This window comes from Topomyia yanbarensis, chromosome 3, assembly GCF_030247195.1.
Source record: "Topomyia yanbarensis strain Yona2022 chromosome 3, ASM3024719v1, whole genome shotgun sequence".
NCBI classification, from domain to species: Eukaryota; Metazoa; Arthropoda; class Insecta; order Diptera; family Culicidae; genus Topomyia; species Topomyia yanbarensis.
Genome location: NC_080672.1, coordinates 83,395,664 through 83,412,482, shown reverse-complemented (window position 1 = coordinate 83,412,482; position 16,819 = coordinate 83,395,664). Strand labels below are relative to the sequence as shown.

Below are 16,819 nucleotides of genomic sequence, written 5' to 3'. Positions count from 1 at the left end.
CACATTGAAAACTTTATTTGTACTGGCATACATCAGTGCTGGAACATAGAGAAAGAATAACCGGAACAGTCAGTGAGAATGAAGATACGGCGAAAATTCATGTTTTATTGAACACACTGAGAAAAGATATGTCCTCAAGCTGGAATCGAACCTGAGATCGCCCAGTCTCTAGCTGGATGCGTTAACCACTCCGCCATCGTGGAACTGTGATGACGTCACCACAAACTTCCAGCAATATCATTACCACAACTACAGCCCCAATACCTAGTAATGGACCCATCATCCTCCCAATGTGTCCTATAATGTCCATTAGCTAGCTCAGACACCGCTAGACCCAGCGACTGGGAGAACATAGGCTCAATTCCAATGACCATTCGGCCTAATGACTATTCGGCCCAATGACCATTCGGCCTACTGACCATTCGGTCTACTGACCATTCGGCCTAATGACCATTCGGCCTAATGACCATTCGGCCTAATGACCATTCGGCCTAATGACCATTCGGCCTAATGATCATTCGGCCTAATGACCATTCGGCCTAATGACCATTCGGCCTAATGACCATTCGGCCTAATGACCATTCGGCCTAATGACCATTCGGCCTAATGACCATTCGGCCTAATGACCATTCGGCTTAATGACCATTCGGCCTAATGACCATTCGGCCTAATGACCATTCGGCCTAATGACCATTCGGCCTAATGACCATTCGGCCTAATGACCATTCGGCCTAATGACCATTCGGCCTAATGACCATTCGGCCTAATGACCATTCGGCCTAATGACCATTCGGCCTAATGACCATTCGGCCTAATGACCATTCGGCCTAATGACCATTCGGCCTAATGACCATTCGGCCTAATGACCATTCGGCCTAATGACCATTCGGCCTAATGACCATTCGGCCTAATGACCATTCGGCCTAATGACCATTCGGCCTAATGACCATTCGGCCTAATGACCATTCGGCCTAATGACCATTCGGCCTAATGACCATTCGGCCTAATGACCATTCGGCCTAATGACCATTCGGCCTAATGACCATTCGGCCTAATGACCATTCGGCCTAATGACCATTCGGCCTAATGACCATTCGGCCTAATGACCATTCGGCCTAATGACCATTCGGCCTAATGACCATTCGGTCTAATGACCATTCGGTCTAATGACCATTCGGTCTAATGACCATTCGGTCTAATGACCATTCGGTCTAATGACCATTCGGTCTAATGACCATTCGGTCTAATGACCATTCGGTCTAATGACCATTCGGTCTAATGACCATTCGGTCTAATGACCATTCGGTCTAATGACCATTCGGTCTAATGACCATTCGGTCTAATGACCATTCGGTCTAATGACCATTCGGTCTAATGACCATTCGGTCTAATGACCATTCGGTCTAATGACCATTCGGTCTAATGACCATTCGGTCTAATGACCATTCGGTCTAATGACCATTCGGTCTAATGACCATTCGGTCTAATGACCATTCGGTCTAATGACCATTCGGTCTAATGACCATTCGGTCTAATGACCATTCGGTCTAATGACCATTCGGTCTAATGACCATTCGGTCTAATGACCATTCGGTCTAATGACCATTCGGTCTAATGACCATTCGGTCTAATGACCATTCGGTCTAATGACCATTCGGTCTAATGACCATTCGGTCTAATGACCATTCGGTCTAATGACCATTCGGTCTAATGACCATTCGGTCTAATGACCATTTGGTCTAATGACCATTCGGTCTAATGACCATTCGGCCTAATGACCATTCGGCCTAATGACCATTCGGCCTAATGACCATTCGGCCTAATGACCATTCGGCCTAATGACCATTCGGCCTAATGACCATTCGGCCTAATGACCATTCGGCCTAATGACCATTCGGCCTAATGACCATTCGGCCTAATGACCATTCGGCCTAATGACCATTCGGCCTAATGACCATTCGGCCTAATGACCATTCGGCCTAATGACCATTCGGCCTAATGACCATTCGGCCTATTGACCCAGTATCGAAAATGTTCACCTTTTGTTGGACACACTAAGTAAAGATATGTCCTCAAGCAGGAATCGAACCTGCGATCTCCCAGTCTCAAGTTGGGTGCGTTAACCACTCCGCCATCGAGGAACTGTTTCTTAGCAGCAGTATCTTGATCACCGCTACCGCCCCAACACCTAGTAATGGACCCATCGACCCCCCCCAACGTCTCCTATAAGCAAATCGTCACCGCCCCCTCTCTTCGATCGGCTAAATCTCTCTCGTTATCTATTTTTAGCTCCAGAGGCTGCGTCTATGCTTGAGATATTATTATCAGTGTTTGCGTCCCATTAGTTAGCTCAGACACCGCCAGACCCAGAGACTGGGAGATCGTAGGTTCGATTCCTGTTTGAGGACATAGATATGATTTCTACGTGTGTTCAAAAAAGGTGAATATTTTCATCGTATCTTGATTCTCACCGTTCCGGTCATTCTTTCTCTGTCTATTTTACATTGGACACATTTCCGAAAAACCTTGAAAAAGGGGGGAGGGGGGCATGACTTACGTCAAAACAAGGAATATATGAATTTCACATCAATATCCATCATAATCATGCATCATAAATGATAATCATGAAAACTTCCTCAATGATGGTTTCTTAATACACCCAAAAAATAGTTTAAAAATAAATAAATTTTACTTTTCCATCATCCTAGATAGAGCGATAAGCGGGCCTCACACGTTCAATACTTTTGTCAATACTAGACAGTATTGACTAAAGTATTGTACGTGTAATAGAAATAAGTTGTATTTACGATGTACATTTCAAATAGGATTGACGTGTTGAAGTAATATCGTCAGTATTCGTACTGACAAAAATATTGAACGTGTAAGGGCCGCTATAGAACCATCAGTGAAGTTTTAGAAAAGTTTGCAGAAGACAAGTTTTAGAAAAGTTTACAGAAGACATGAGAGCTCTATCTGTTATACTTTTCATTTCACAACAAATTTAAAATCAAAGATAGGTGTTTCTTAGTGTTTCACACGAAATGTGGTTCTTTGGAATACCAATATCACTCACTGGGGCAAATAAAAGATATATTTTTTTCAACTACATGATTCTAGGTATAAATGAGCAAAAATTGGCGAGTATGATATTTTTTAAAATTTCTCAAAATTGTTTTCAAAAATCCAATATTTGATATTATGAGTACTTATATCTTTTGAAAAGTAGAAGCTAGAGTTTTGATGTATTAGAAGAAGGTTTCTTAGATGTTCGTCTTCAAAAACGTTTAAAAACTTCTAAAGGATATGTTAGAAAAAACTGCAAATAGCAAAAGTTATATTAAAATTTTGGTTGTAGATGACTTGACCCTCGGTCGTATATTTAAATTACATTCAAAGTGTACAATCTAAAAGATACAGCTTCGTTTTCATGATAAAATTTTTCATTTTATAATACTTTAATTTAAACAGTGGTTAGGGTGGTTCTCAGTTTATTTAAATCAGAAAATTAAGTTTTTAATGGTTCAAGATAAAGTTCCGCCGAAGAAAATAAAATTTTAAAACTTTTTTTTTCAAAATTGTTTAAAGTTGTGCATAAAAAACACTAATTGAAAAACGGCTAACTTAAAAGTTTTACTAGATCCGATTGATTTTTCGGTTGCGAAAAGTTTTGTTGGGCCTTTTTTAACAAGTTTGTTAATATTAGGTGCAGATACCTGCAGATTTGGTTTTTTTTTTAAATTAGTTGTGGCCTCTTAAAGTTAGAATGAAAAACACCCAAAAAACCGTCATAAATCCTTAAAGAGAAAAGATAGCTAGTTGAAATGTGCCGCAAAAATGTGGCTTTTCAAACCATCTAGAACTTTCCAAGACATCACACAAATTTCAAAAATCAAATTCTTTATAAGAGGGTATCTCGACATGTGCTTCCGTTTCATGTTATAACAAAGTTTCTTAAACTAAGTTCCTCTACAAACTTTCCATAGACACCTAACCATTTAAACAATATATGAAAAATTATATGAGTATATACCTCTTAAGGGTATCCTCTTATATAATTGTGGCAATTTGTACCTAATGTTTAATAAATTTTTTTCAAGCGGTAAAATGCCTTAGACATGTGCGCTATTCTGCAAAATGTTTATTAAGGTTTCATCTATAAAATAAAATTTTTCGAGTGTAAAGTTTCAAAAATGGCGTCCAAAATGGCAGCTTTCTCGGAACAAGATTTTTGGAACATGCGGGAATTTTCGTTTTTTACCACTCAACCGTTCAACTTCGGGTTTTGCCCGCCTAAAAGAAGATACCATTCTCGGGCGCTGTAACCTACAAAATCGCAATATTTTGATCATTAACGATTTTTTACAGCCGGCCAAAGTGGAAAAATCATTCGAAAAACCGATACTTTATTTTTCAAATGGCCGCCATTTTGTTTCTACAACGAATTTTTTTAAGTTTGGAGAGCCTCTACGGAATGTAATCTTCAAGATTGTTCTGGTTTGCTGCTTGTAGACGACGAATTGCGACCTGTATCGTACCCGCAGATGAGTAATAGTATTCAAAAGAACATTGAAAATTGACCACTGCACTAGTACGTGGATAGATGCCAAAAACTAGTTGTCTATTTTTAATTCATATTAAGGCACCGAATTTTTTGCTGACAAACATGAGCAGAAGAAATAATTTTGGCCAGTATTCGAGCCCAGTTACTCCTCTGTTCGCTGCGGGACTTTAGCTGACTACGGGTATCATGGAAAGCTCTATTCACAGCAGCAATATGCCTGTTTACCTTGGGGTTTTCTCATATATTACCATCTCAGAACCAAGACCATTTTCGCTCTATATCAGCTACCATGCACACAGTCTTGTCAGATTTTATAGTCCGTTCGATCTTAGCAGCTTCCCTTTCAAAAAGCATAAATACCTCGTCTACTGTTCTGCGAAAGTTGTATTGAACAATAGATTAGAGAGTGCATCGTTCTGCTTCAATCCGCCAAATGTCACTAACGAATCGGATCTTTCTCCGTCATACAAATGTCGTCATACAAATGTCAGTTTTATTGTAAAACCAATTTCAAAAATTATCAGACACATATTTTTTCGTTTCATTGAATCGTACGCCACCATAAAATTCACAATTTGTATTTCTGGTATTTGGCCAGAGTTTGTCGCAGGGTAAACATTTGATCCATCGTTGATCGTACTTATCGAAACCCGTTTTGGCATTCGCTGCCAAATGCTAAACAGAACACGGGAGAGAGGTTTCAAGGCAGTAACTATTGGAGATCATTATTTCTCGATAGTTATTACACTCGAGCTCTTGACACTTCTTGTTGAAAGGGCATATGAGGCTATCCATCCAATCCGAAGGCATTTCTTCGTCCATCCAGATCATGCAGCTCGCGTAGTGAATTGCTTCGTAGGTCACGTACGGCTTTTAGAATTTGGCTGGGATTTCGTCCTTCTCAAGCGCATTACCGTTCTCGGATAGTTTACCTTGTAACCGAAACGATACCATGCACACTGAAAACTGTTCCCAAAATCTTAAATAATGTGCCAGGAAATCTGGAACAACCACGTTTCTACGTTACGTAAAAAGGATCATGAGGGGGACGGGCATAGCGTAGTTGGTAAATCGATTGCCTTGTACGCAGCTCACCTGGGTTCGATTCCCAACTCCGGACATAGGGTAAGAGATTTTTCCAAGAGAGGTTTCTCAAACCCGAAAAGAGGCGAATGGCCCTAAGGTTAAAACCTCTATAATCAAAACACAAAAAGGACCATGAACAAAAATAATATGTTTTATAATTATGCTCAATTTCCTTTCAGTGACGCTCGCATAACGCTTTTATTAGTGGAAATATTTGTTTTTGTTTTGTAAACTTCAGTCATGGTTTTCGCCATATCCTTGCCAAATCGATTTTCTGCGCGTGAACTAGTTTACAACTTTATGAACATTATTCATAAAACCAAAGGTTGACTCATGATATTATTGATAGATTTGGGAACATTAGTTCACAAAATCAAAACATTGTGGATATTTTCTCGTGAACTAACTTATGATTCCTAATATAATAGTCACAATCCTATATCCATGGTCCACAAAATCATGAAATATAATTTATGTATTCGTGAACTGGTTAATGATTCCTAGTACAATAGTCACGTTTGACCATTCGGGCTTCTCAAATAGTTCACAACATCATGAAATAATATTAATGGACTTGTGAAGTAGTTCATGATTCCTAGTACATGATTTACGATATGTTTTGAGTGCTTGATATTTAGAAGATATCGCTAATCATTTTCAATTTCATGCAATATGGTAATGAAATTTTCACGTGAACTATTTCACAAAATTTGTAGTATTATTTATGGAATAATTTATGTCCAACGCACTTTTTCATGAAATGTCCAGCTGCTAGCGACCAGTAGTAGGTACGAGCAGCATATATAAAAAAACTATTAGGATTTCGAACGCTGATCATTACAAATTTTGTTCGTGTTAGTTCATAGAACAAAATACCGTGAATCAGTCACACTTTTATGATCTATTTCATATTGTGACATTACTACGAGTAAAAAAACGATAGTAACCACAAAATAACAGATCGCGATAAGCCGAAGAGAAATTACGAATACCATGATAAAACTGCTGATATCATGAATATTAGTCATATTTCTTCACGTGTCAAATTCAAAAGTAAACTCTAGAATGAAATATCACGATAATGTGTGTGAATAAAAATAGTGACTAAGATCCTCAAATCATAAACATTAATCACACAACTAGAGACAAAAATATAAAAAAAATTGACCAAGATCATGAAATTATGCACATAAATTGGGGGACGAGCATAGCATAGTTGGTAAATCGATTGCCTTGTACGCAGCTCACCTGGGTTCGATTCCCAACACCGTCCATAGGGTTAGAGATTTTTCCAAAAGAAATTTCTCTACCTGGAAACGAGGCGAATGACCCTAAGTTTAAAACTGCTATAATCAAAACAAAAAATGAGCATAAATAAACATAAATCTCTATTCGGAACTAAACCATCACGACAACCTGAATTATGAAAATCATGATTAAGTTCCTGAAATCGTGAACATGAGAAATCACAAAAATCGCGAATAAGATCCTGAAATCGTGAACATCGTTTGACTGTCGACTGTGTATTCCCAAATTATGAACAAGAATCATAGCAAAAACTAAACATGTCCAGGCAACAGCAACAGTAACCCAACCAAACATTCGAATGTAACGCCATGTATATATTACGGTCGAACTAGTATTTTGTAAACACAAATAGTTTCATGAATACGAGGTTCATCATTCATAATTTCAGCAACTTGGTAAATCGTTCAGTTCACGAAATCGTTGCCTTTTTTCATGATTTTATGAATGCATTTTTCCGTGTAGGGCCGAAAGGGTCAAACAACATGTTTGCTATTTGATAGCAGATGGACTGGAAATCTAATGTTTCAATAGTATCATAAGTGCATGTTCACGAGCGTTTTATTTTGTATTGGAGTTTCAAAGTAGAATTGGAACTGAATATTCACATCCCCAGCATGGCGTTTTGTTTCAAAATTTCCAACAGTTTTGTTTTAAAATTTAAAACTGTTATACGACGCCGTTGTATTTCCCTAATAAAAAATATTATACACGAACTTTATCCTATATAGTCCAACTATTCCACATATTGTTTGGATGATACCCTGAACAGGTCGTTAGGCTGTTGAATCATAAGATGTTTATTAGCGTTGTTGCTGATTTTAAAACACGTTTAGAACTGTGTTTTAAATACATGCAAAGTTTCCAGCACCGATACTTAATGCGTTTGAGTTTCACGACGCATAAATTTCAATTGTAATGCTTTCCTATTAAAAGAATAATATCGAATTTGCACAAACTTTAACGTTTGTTTTCATCAGCTTCGCGATAGCGCAAATGAGACTGATAAGCGGTCACGGGCTGAATGCTGTTAGTGTGTATCAATACCAACAGTTTCACAAAGCTACATGTAAAATGCTATGACGATTCTCAAATGACCTGGTACAATGCATAGGTGAAATGAATCGTCGTTTGACAGTCAAAGAAAAATGAGGGTTTTCCTCACACATACGAGAATCGTATTTGAATTATATGTGTGCGTGAATAGATGTTAATCGGTATAAAAAAGCTTCGTACAGGGAAACAAAGTTGTATAGAATGTATCGAGCGATCGAAAAGCGTGGAGACAAAAAAAAATCGCGGAAAAAAACAATTAGCGAAATATGGATAATTTACATATGATCCTTGAATTTGATTTTCGTTTAACCTTAGTCATAGGAAACCGATAATTAAGACTTCGATAACGTGAATCAGTCTCAATGAACACCGATTACACTCGGTTACCATTCATAAATATCATATTGAACCTTTAGGTGTTAAGTTTGTGTAACGAATAATATGTTAACGGGTCATATTGACTCGGATTTCAAACTCAATTTTCAGATAGGTTTTAGGGCAAATCCATTGATATTGTGACTCAAACAGTGCTAGAGCTCTGATGTTTTTTTTCGAAATCATTTTTAGAAGTATCACTGGTATCAATTTGAATTTGCAACTAAATTTTGGCCCCTGACGAATTTCGCGTCAACTCGAACAAATGTTGGCAGCACCCTCTCAGATTTTAATGGCACTTTCTGTACATGAGAACTTTGTCACAAAAATCCACTTTGCATACTTTGTTTTTCCAAAAATGATCTAGACTGTCTTTTGAAAAGGGTCAAACTTTTTTACCAATACTTTTCAAATGGCTATAGTCTAAAAATGACAAATCCAACAAAAAATGTTGTAGGAGTGATTTTCACAAAATTAGTCAATTTTTGAATAAAAATATTTAAAAAATTCTTCATCGATTTCTACACTTAAAAAAATCGATTTTAAAAATTTTAAGCCGGTTTAAAAAAAACCATCTTTGATTTGGATGAAATTTTGTTCCATGATAGGTAATTATGTTCCCTTTCTACCGTCAAAATTTCACCACTTTTAACCGTTGTGTGTCCAACGCGGTACCCGGGTACCTTTTTAAGTTTCAATTAATTAAATTCCTATGTTTTATCCATACCTGGAAATTGAAATTTTGTGATATCTTAGAACTTCACTAAGTTAAGTTTTTGGGTTAATAATATTGTTGATATAGTAAGGGTGGGAGTGAGGAGGGGCTCCTGAATTTTTTTACTACGTAACAGGCCGACGTGGGTACCCGGGTACCCACAAAACTAAAATGCTCATAACTAAGGTAATATCCTACCGATTTCGATACTTTTGGCCGTTTTGGATTCAGGAACTCATCCACTTTTGGACTTGGTAAAAATGAATCGGGTTACTTCATTCGGTTCCCGGGAATCCGGGTTTCCGGAAGCAGGTTCCAGTGCTGGGGTACAATTTGCGAACTTCAATGGAATACTAGCAATATGGGTATCAAAATTCTTGGAATTGCATCAGTAGGCTGTATCTCGTGGTTTTGGAACCATTTGGTGATTTGACCCCGGAACGGACATTCCGGAGCAGATTCCCGTGGGGCCGTGAGTGGCCATTGCATTCCAATTCCATTTTTCAAATTGCCATAGGGTCCCGTAACAATAAAAATAAGACTTCCGACACAATTTGAAGAGTTTTGATACTCATATTGCTAGGACATTATTAAAATTTACAAATCATATCCTAGTACTGGAACATTACTCCGGAAAATCCGGATTACCAAAAACCAGATCCATTATTCTGGTTCTATTGCACAGAATCAAAAAGTAGACGAATTTTTATCGAGCACTTTCGTCTCAATTCGATTACTGTCTTTCCAAAATTGATCAAACCTTTTACATGTTTTAATTGTTACAGCTTTTACATTTTGAGTGAACTTATTTTTTTCATTTTGTCCCACATCAAATTATCTCATTATTTCCTCAAACACAACTTTTATTTTATTTTTATTTTCACCTTTGGCCACTTTCCAGAGATCGAACAACTTTATTTTATCCATTTTAACAGCACTAATAATACAAAGCACTACACGCGTTGATCAAAGCAGTCGTCGTCTACTGCGATTCGATTCATGAATGAGATTGATACCAATTAAACTGTCACGACTCGTGGTGTTGTTGTTTATATTTGACATCGAAGGGCAAAAATGCTGACTTTGATTTTGAAATATTTTATAGTATTTTTGATGCACTTTCAAAAGAGTACAAATTTAGCTGCTAGTTTTTGCAACCTTCTGAGTTAGAGGACATTGAAAACTATCATTTTTATTTACAAAAATGATCGTAACTCGATAACGAAAAATGATATCGATTCACATTCTTCAGCAGAAATATGCGCAATGAAAAGTACTAAAATTGTTTCATAGAGAGTATGAAGATAGACTAACTATTTAAAAAGTTATAGTTAAAAAACTGACTTTTTCAGAAACACCCTAAGTTAAAGAATAAAAATAATTATAACATAAAAACCGATAGTGCTATAACTTTAATTCATTTAAAAATGTTAACTGAAAAACATTTTTCAACAACTTTGCTGAAGTAAGTACCTTGCTATACCATTTTGTTCGAAAAATAATTTTTCGAAAAGAATGTTTGAGAGGACCACCCTAGCTACATTTTACTTTAAAAGAAAGCGAATTTAATCCCCAAAAATATTCTCTCAGACATAATTTCTCTAAAATGAACGGTTTGGGAGTTATTGATTTTTGTACCGAAAAATCGCCCTTGTGACTCATAGTGCATTCAAAGAAAATCAACAGTGCATATTTCCAGACTTGGTTTTATTTCCAATTTAGAACTATTGTGTTTTTTACATCCTAGATTGCATGATTCAGTGATCGAAACCCAAAACTTCATGAAGTATTTGAAATTATTAAATTAAAATTTGTGTTTGCTATTGAAATTGACAAAATGATTGTATATATAGTATATAGTCCCTTTGGCGATTGTTTACTTTTTCGGTCCCACCTATCAGCATTGAAGTATCGCCCTTACGTTTTTTTTACAATACCAATTTTACAATTGGTGGGGGTTTGGTGAAAATCGATCTTAATGTCTAAACGGCTTAATTCCGAAACCGTAATTTTTGAAGTTTTAAAATTATGCAGAATTAATTTTTCAGAAAATAGTAACAGAGCAAATAAGTACCAAAGTCCAAAAAAATCAATTTTTGTCAAACGTTATTTTTTCGAGTTTACATCAAATCTCAATGTTTCATGCATTATAATGTCATTTGGCATCAAAAATACAAATTTGATTTTGAAAATTTTTCATTTCAGTTTATATGGGAATTTGTTGTGTGATTGCACTCTTCAACTCGTAACTCCGGAACCGGAAGTCCAATCAATAAAAAATTCAATAGCAGCCGATGGGAAGATTGTACCTTTCATTTGAGACTAACTTTGTGCAAATCGATCCAGCCATCTCTGATTAACAGAGGTCACATTTTTTCCACATACACACATACACACACATACATACAGACATACATACACACACAGACATTTTCCGATCTCGACGAACTGAATCGATTAGCATATGACACTCGGTCCTCCCGGTCGGGATTAGATCGACGAATTTTAGAGTGAATGAGAAAGGCAAAAACATTTTAAGCAATTGTTGAAATTTATGCATTTTTTGTTGAGCAGTTCTATGTTTCATAGAATTAAATCAATTTTAACTTCGCTTCCTATTAAATAAAGACCCTTATTACAGTACATCTCTACAAAAACGAGATCAATTTGAAAATAAATCTGAGGATTATGATTGATTACAGAACTCTGGAATTTTCTATTGGAATGTTTTCAGGCAGGAATTTGATATTGATGCTATTAGACAACTGTGAAATCAAGACCAAGAGATCAGTTACATATCAGGACCCCATTCCGACAATTTATCAAAAGTCCTCATGATCAGATAATTGTTATTGTAATATTGAATTAAATCAGTCTGCATCAATAAATTTTCAACTTCAATCCAATTTTTTTTGGGTGTTGTGGGGGGGGGGGGGGTTGTATGGTGTTAAACCCCAAAACCTTCTCTTGGCTACGCCGTTGCTTGGAGTTATTTATTTCGCTTCTCATTTTCCGATATGTTTCAGATCGATCCGATGGTTATAAGTTAGCAAAATTGCAGTCAGAAAGTTCGCACAAATGAACATTTTTGTACTGATAAGTTATCAAGTTCCTTCTAGATAACTTGGAAGTGTTCGGTGAATATTTCTAGCGGTTGTAGATAGTAAAATGAAATACAAAATTCGTTTTATCGAAATAATGTTTGGCTTATTTCAATGGATTATTACTATATTGAACAATAAATAGGCGACAAAGAGTAATCAACAAACAACAAGCCATAACTTTTAAAGTATTCAAAATAGATATTTGAAGTCTTCAGTAACGTTATTCGCAAAAGTAAGAGCTACAAATTTGCTGAAGGCATCATTTCGATATAATCACTTCCAAAAAAATTTGTGAAAATATCTCACTCATAGGGGGATTAATCAGCAAAAGCACAATACCAAAAGAAAGGGCATATTGCCTCCATTAAATTCTCCGAAGATACTATTGACCTAAAATAAGCCGTTTTGGCGTTAATAATAGATTACATGTTTTTGGTCATATTTCTGGCTATGGGAAATGATAAAAATCTTTCGTCCGCATTTAATGTTAAATATCTCTTTTGATAATAGTACGATTCAACAATCTATAGCTTGTTCGAAAGGTATTCGTTAAAGCTGTCTAAAAACATATAAATTGTTAATCTACATTGTCAATTTCGGCAGATAATTTAAAAAAAACTGCAGAAAACGCAATTTTTGCGCATTCAAACATTCATATCTTGGAAACTAAACATCAGAATCAAAAACAAATTAATAGCGTTCATACTGTTTTTTAGTTCTTTCATTTAAAATTGGTTTGGATAAGATCGATTCAGCCATTGCTGAGAAACACGAATGAGAATTTGTCCGTTACATACACACACACACAGACATTGTCCCAAATCGTCGAGCTGAGTCGATTGGTATATAAGACTCGGCCCTCCGGGCCTCGGAAAAAATCTTGAAAGTTTGAGCGAATTCTATACATTTCTTTTATAAGAAATGTAAAACCATCAATTTTCTGGGTAGAATGTTGGCAGCACAGCCTCTTTGATGATTGCACTCACCACTACTGTCATAATAATTAGCATAAAAGCGATGTCACCATACGACGAACGTTCCGTGTATTCCAATCACAGGAAGAATCGAATACACCACGTAGGCCCTCGCCACCAGACGAAGCATTGTTTCTGTGATGATCTGTCCGTTAATCCGTTGACGGACCGGTGCCAATAATCGCGTTTTTCAGCTTTCATCAAGTTTTTTATTTGCATTTGTAGCGTCGCGTATATTGGAAAAAAAATCGGGCGATCCGACGTTCAAAAGTCCCTTTATATAATTCTAAACAATCTCTGCTCACCACGAAGTAGGAGACTGCTCACGGTTGTAGAGACTAAAATATAGGGACTTTTGGGGTTTTTGATGACCCAACCACTTACTTCGGTTTTGTAACAGCACCCTTCAAGGGACACTCTCAGGCCTTTACGAGGAAGCTGAGGAGAGACAACTGATTTTCCTCTTTCGGAAATTAATAGGCAAATTAGAAGACGTTCCCACAATGGAACTCTCACGCTTTAGTGTACAATGAAACGTAGAAATTAGTCGTTGCCGGTAGCGTAGCGCTCTTTTGCATTATCGGGTTAGTTTAGTTAATTAGATTAGTCGCTGTAGGCCCACTTGTTTGCAACAAAGGCGGTTAATGCCTCGCAGCACAAAAAGGCGAACTAGCCCCGTCCAAAAGCTCGAAGTTTGGAAGAGCAGATTCGGCGAAAGGTTTTCTTATACTCCTTGTTTTTTCCTGAACGCAATTGCTTGCGAATAAGGCAGAATTTTCACTGGCCGAAGCAAAGGATTCTCTAAGGAGCGAACACCATACTTCGCAATTAAGGCCCCTGTTGGAGACTACACCATCAATCTCTACTTCCCGGATGGGTACATAGACAAGATACTTCTTCGTACACGGCCAAGTGGTATTTAATTAAATTTCGCATATATCGATGATGTTAAATGCCTTATCTTTCCCCTCATTCGAGTTTGTTATGAATATATACCAAATTCGTTAATGATACTTTTTGCATGTATTAGGCAACTAGCAGTTGGAAAATTGGATTCTGAGACGATTATGACTTTCATTGGTTTAGTTTTCGATGAAAATACACAGAAAAAATAAATTCAGTTTGTACAAGGAAAAGTTTTTTTCAAATAACTTTTTTTACTTAAAAGTGCCCAACTTGACGGTAGGTAGGGAACATAATTACCTATATTGGAACAAAATTTCATCCCAATCAAAGATGTTTTTTTTTTGCAAAATCGACCTTAAATTTTTAAAATCAATTTTTTTTCAGTGTAGAAGTCGATGAAGTATTTTTTAAATATTTTTATTCAAAAATTTGACTAATTTTGTGAAAATCACTCCTACAACATTTTTTGTGTAGGTTTTGTCATTTTCAGACTATAGCCATTTGAAAAATAATTGGTAAAAAAAAGTTTGACCCTTTTCAAAAGAAACAACAAAGTATGCTAAGTGGCTTTTTGTGACAAAGTTCTCATGTACAGAAAGTTTCATTTAAATCTGAGAGGGTGCTGCTAACTGTGAATACGATTTAACGCGAAATTCGTCCCTTATTAAAAATCAATGACCTTCCGAAGGATTCGGAATATCCGCAGAATAGGCCAGTTCATTGGGATTCATGGGAAGATTTATCGGAACGAAATCGAGCTTGTGCAAAATTAGTTAATTCATGTATGTAGATGTATCATTGCCGTTTGAATATTTGTTTATTATATTTAATAGAATAATTTTAACAAAAGCACTGTTTTGAGCCACTTAGTGGAATGTTATATTAAACACTTTAAACCGTTGTCTTCCGTTTTAGTGTGGAATAAATTTTGAAACAAAACGCAATAGTGGAATTAAAACGGAAGACAACGGTTTAAAGTGTTTAATAATAGAATAATATTTTTGAACCGCACACAGGGGTGAAATCAACTTTTATTCACAAAATTGAATAAAGTACGAAGAAACCTGGTTAAACCAGTTGAACGGATCTTTCGGATCTTCCTGTAGGTTACTACCATTCCAATAGGGCCTATGTGCCGGTCACAAGAACGAATTCATTCCCACGAGACCACAAAAAATATGTTCGAATAAACCACACAGTTTTAGGACAACCTTCATGTTTGACCAAGTCTGTGACTGTTCCGCTTCATCCGGAAAGTTTTATCTGATCAATAGGGTTACAAATAGCTCAAGTTCATTCGAATGATATTTCAACAACTGCTATTGGAAATATATACCAGTGTTTTCGGACCATCCATATGGATTAACCAGTTTTATGGATGTTCGGGATCTTTCGGAAGGTCACTACGAAACCACACGAAAAAAATTGTTCCCAAAATCGTGAATAAATATCCATGAATTTTCTGAAAAATTCACGTTACGAGAACATGACCATGAACAAAAATCATGAGTTTTATAATTATGTTCAATATCCTTTCAGTTACGGAAGTTTTTGTTTTTGCATTGCGAACTTCAGTCAGCGCTTCCATCATGTCATTACCGATTTGATTTGAACTAGTTCGTAACTTTATGAACATTATTTATAAACCAAAGGTTGACTATTGATTTTATTCATAGTCTAAGGAACATTATTTAGAGTCCGACAGTACGACGTGAACTGCTTCATGATGTATTATATATTGATCATGATCTGGTTCTCGTGGTTGTGAATTAGTCTATAAAATATCGGGATATTTTTTCGTGAACTCATTCACAACATTTATCTTATTTTTAGATCTCTTTAATCCACGTGAGCTACTTTATGATCCCTAATATATTATTCACGATTCAACATCTTTGCTCGTGAAATAGTTCACAAAATCATAAAACATTATTCATGAATAGGTGAACTGGCTCTTGATTCCTAGGGTATTAGTCACGACTTACCGTTTGTACTTGTGAAATAGCACACAAAATCATGAAATATTATTCATGGATACGTTAACTTGTTAATGATTCTTTTGATTTTTTTTTATTATTTCGATTATAGAGGTTTTAACCTTAAGGTCATTCGCCTCTTCGGGTTAGAAAAATCTCTTAAGAAAAATTTCTAACCCTACGTGCGGGGTCGGGATTCGAACCAAGGTACGCTACGTATAAGCCAATCAATTTACCAATACGCTACGCCCACCCCCAATGATTCTTTATATAATAGAGTGAAGACCCGATTTTATCAGCCCCGATTTTATGTACCCCCGAATTTGTCAGTTTTTTGACTCGATTTTATCAGCTTCGTATGAAAACTGATAGCTGGTAGTTCGATGGGCTCTAGCAGGCGAACCGACTTGAATTCCAGTTAATCCTTTCATGAGCATACCTTTCTTATCTTGGAGATCCGAAGTATGCAAAAATTAAAATTTCAATTTTTGAATGAATTTTGCACTGTTACACTCCCTGAAGGGAAATTTAAACAAAATAATCAGGAAAGGTTATGTGGCTATATCTAGGGACTAAAGAAGAATACTCTTAAAGCCTCGGTTTCTCAAAAAGAAAAATATATATCCCGATTTTATCAATGTCCCTGTTTGATCAGCCTAGAATTCACCAAGGGGCTGATAAAAACGGGTTTTTACTGTACTCTCGACTGGCCAGTCTCGGCGTGCTTGTGAAATAGTGAACAAAATCATAAAATATTATTC

The 16,819-nt window shown here is 36.4% G+C and overlaps 1 protein-coding gene and 1 non-coding gene across 9 annotated transcripts in view; both read right to left on the bottom strand.

Annotated features, from left to right (window-relative positions):
• LOC131693876 (huntingtin-interacting protein 1) overlaps positions 1 to 16,819 on the bottom strand; it is a 98,135-nt gene that overhangs the window by 10,369 nt on the left and 70,947 nt on the right. The window lies entirely within an intron of this gene.
• Positions 2,069 to 2,141, bottom strand: Trnas-uga (transfer RNA serine (anticodon UGA)). The gene has a single exon. It is a non-coding gene; the product is annotated as a tRNA-Ser (tRNA).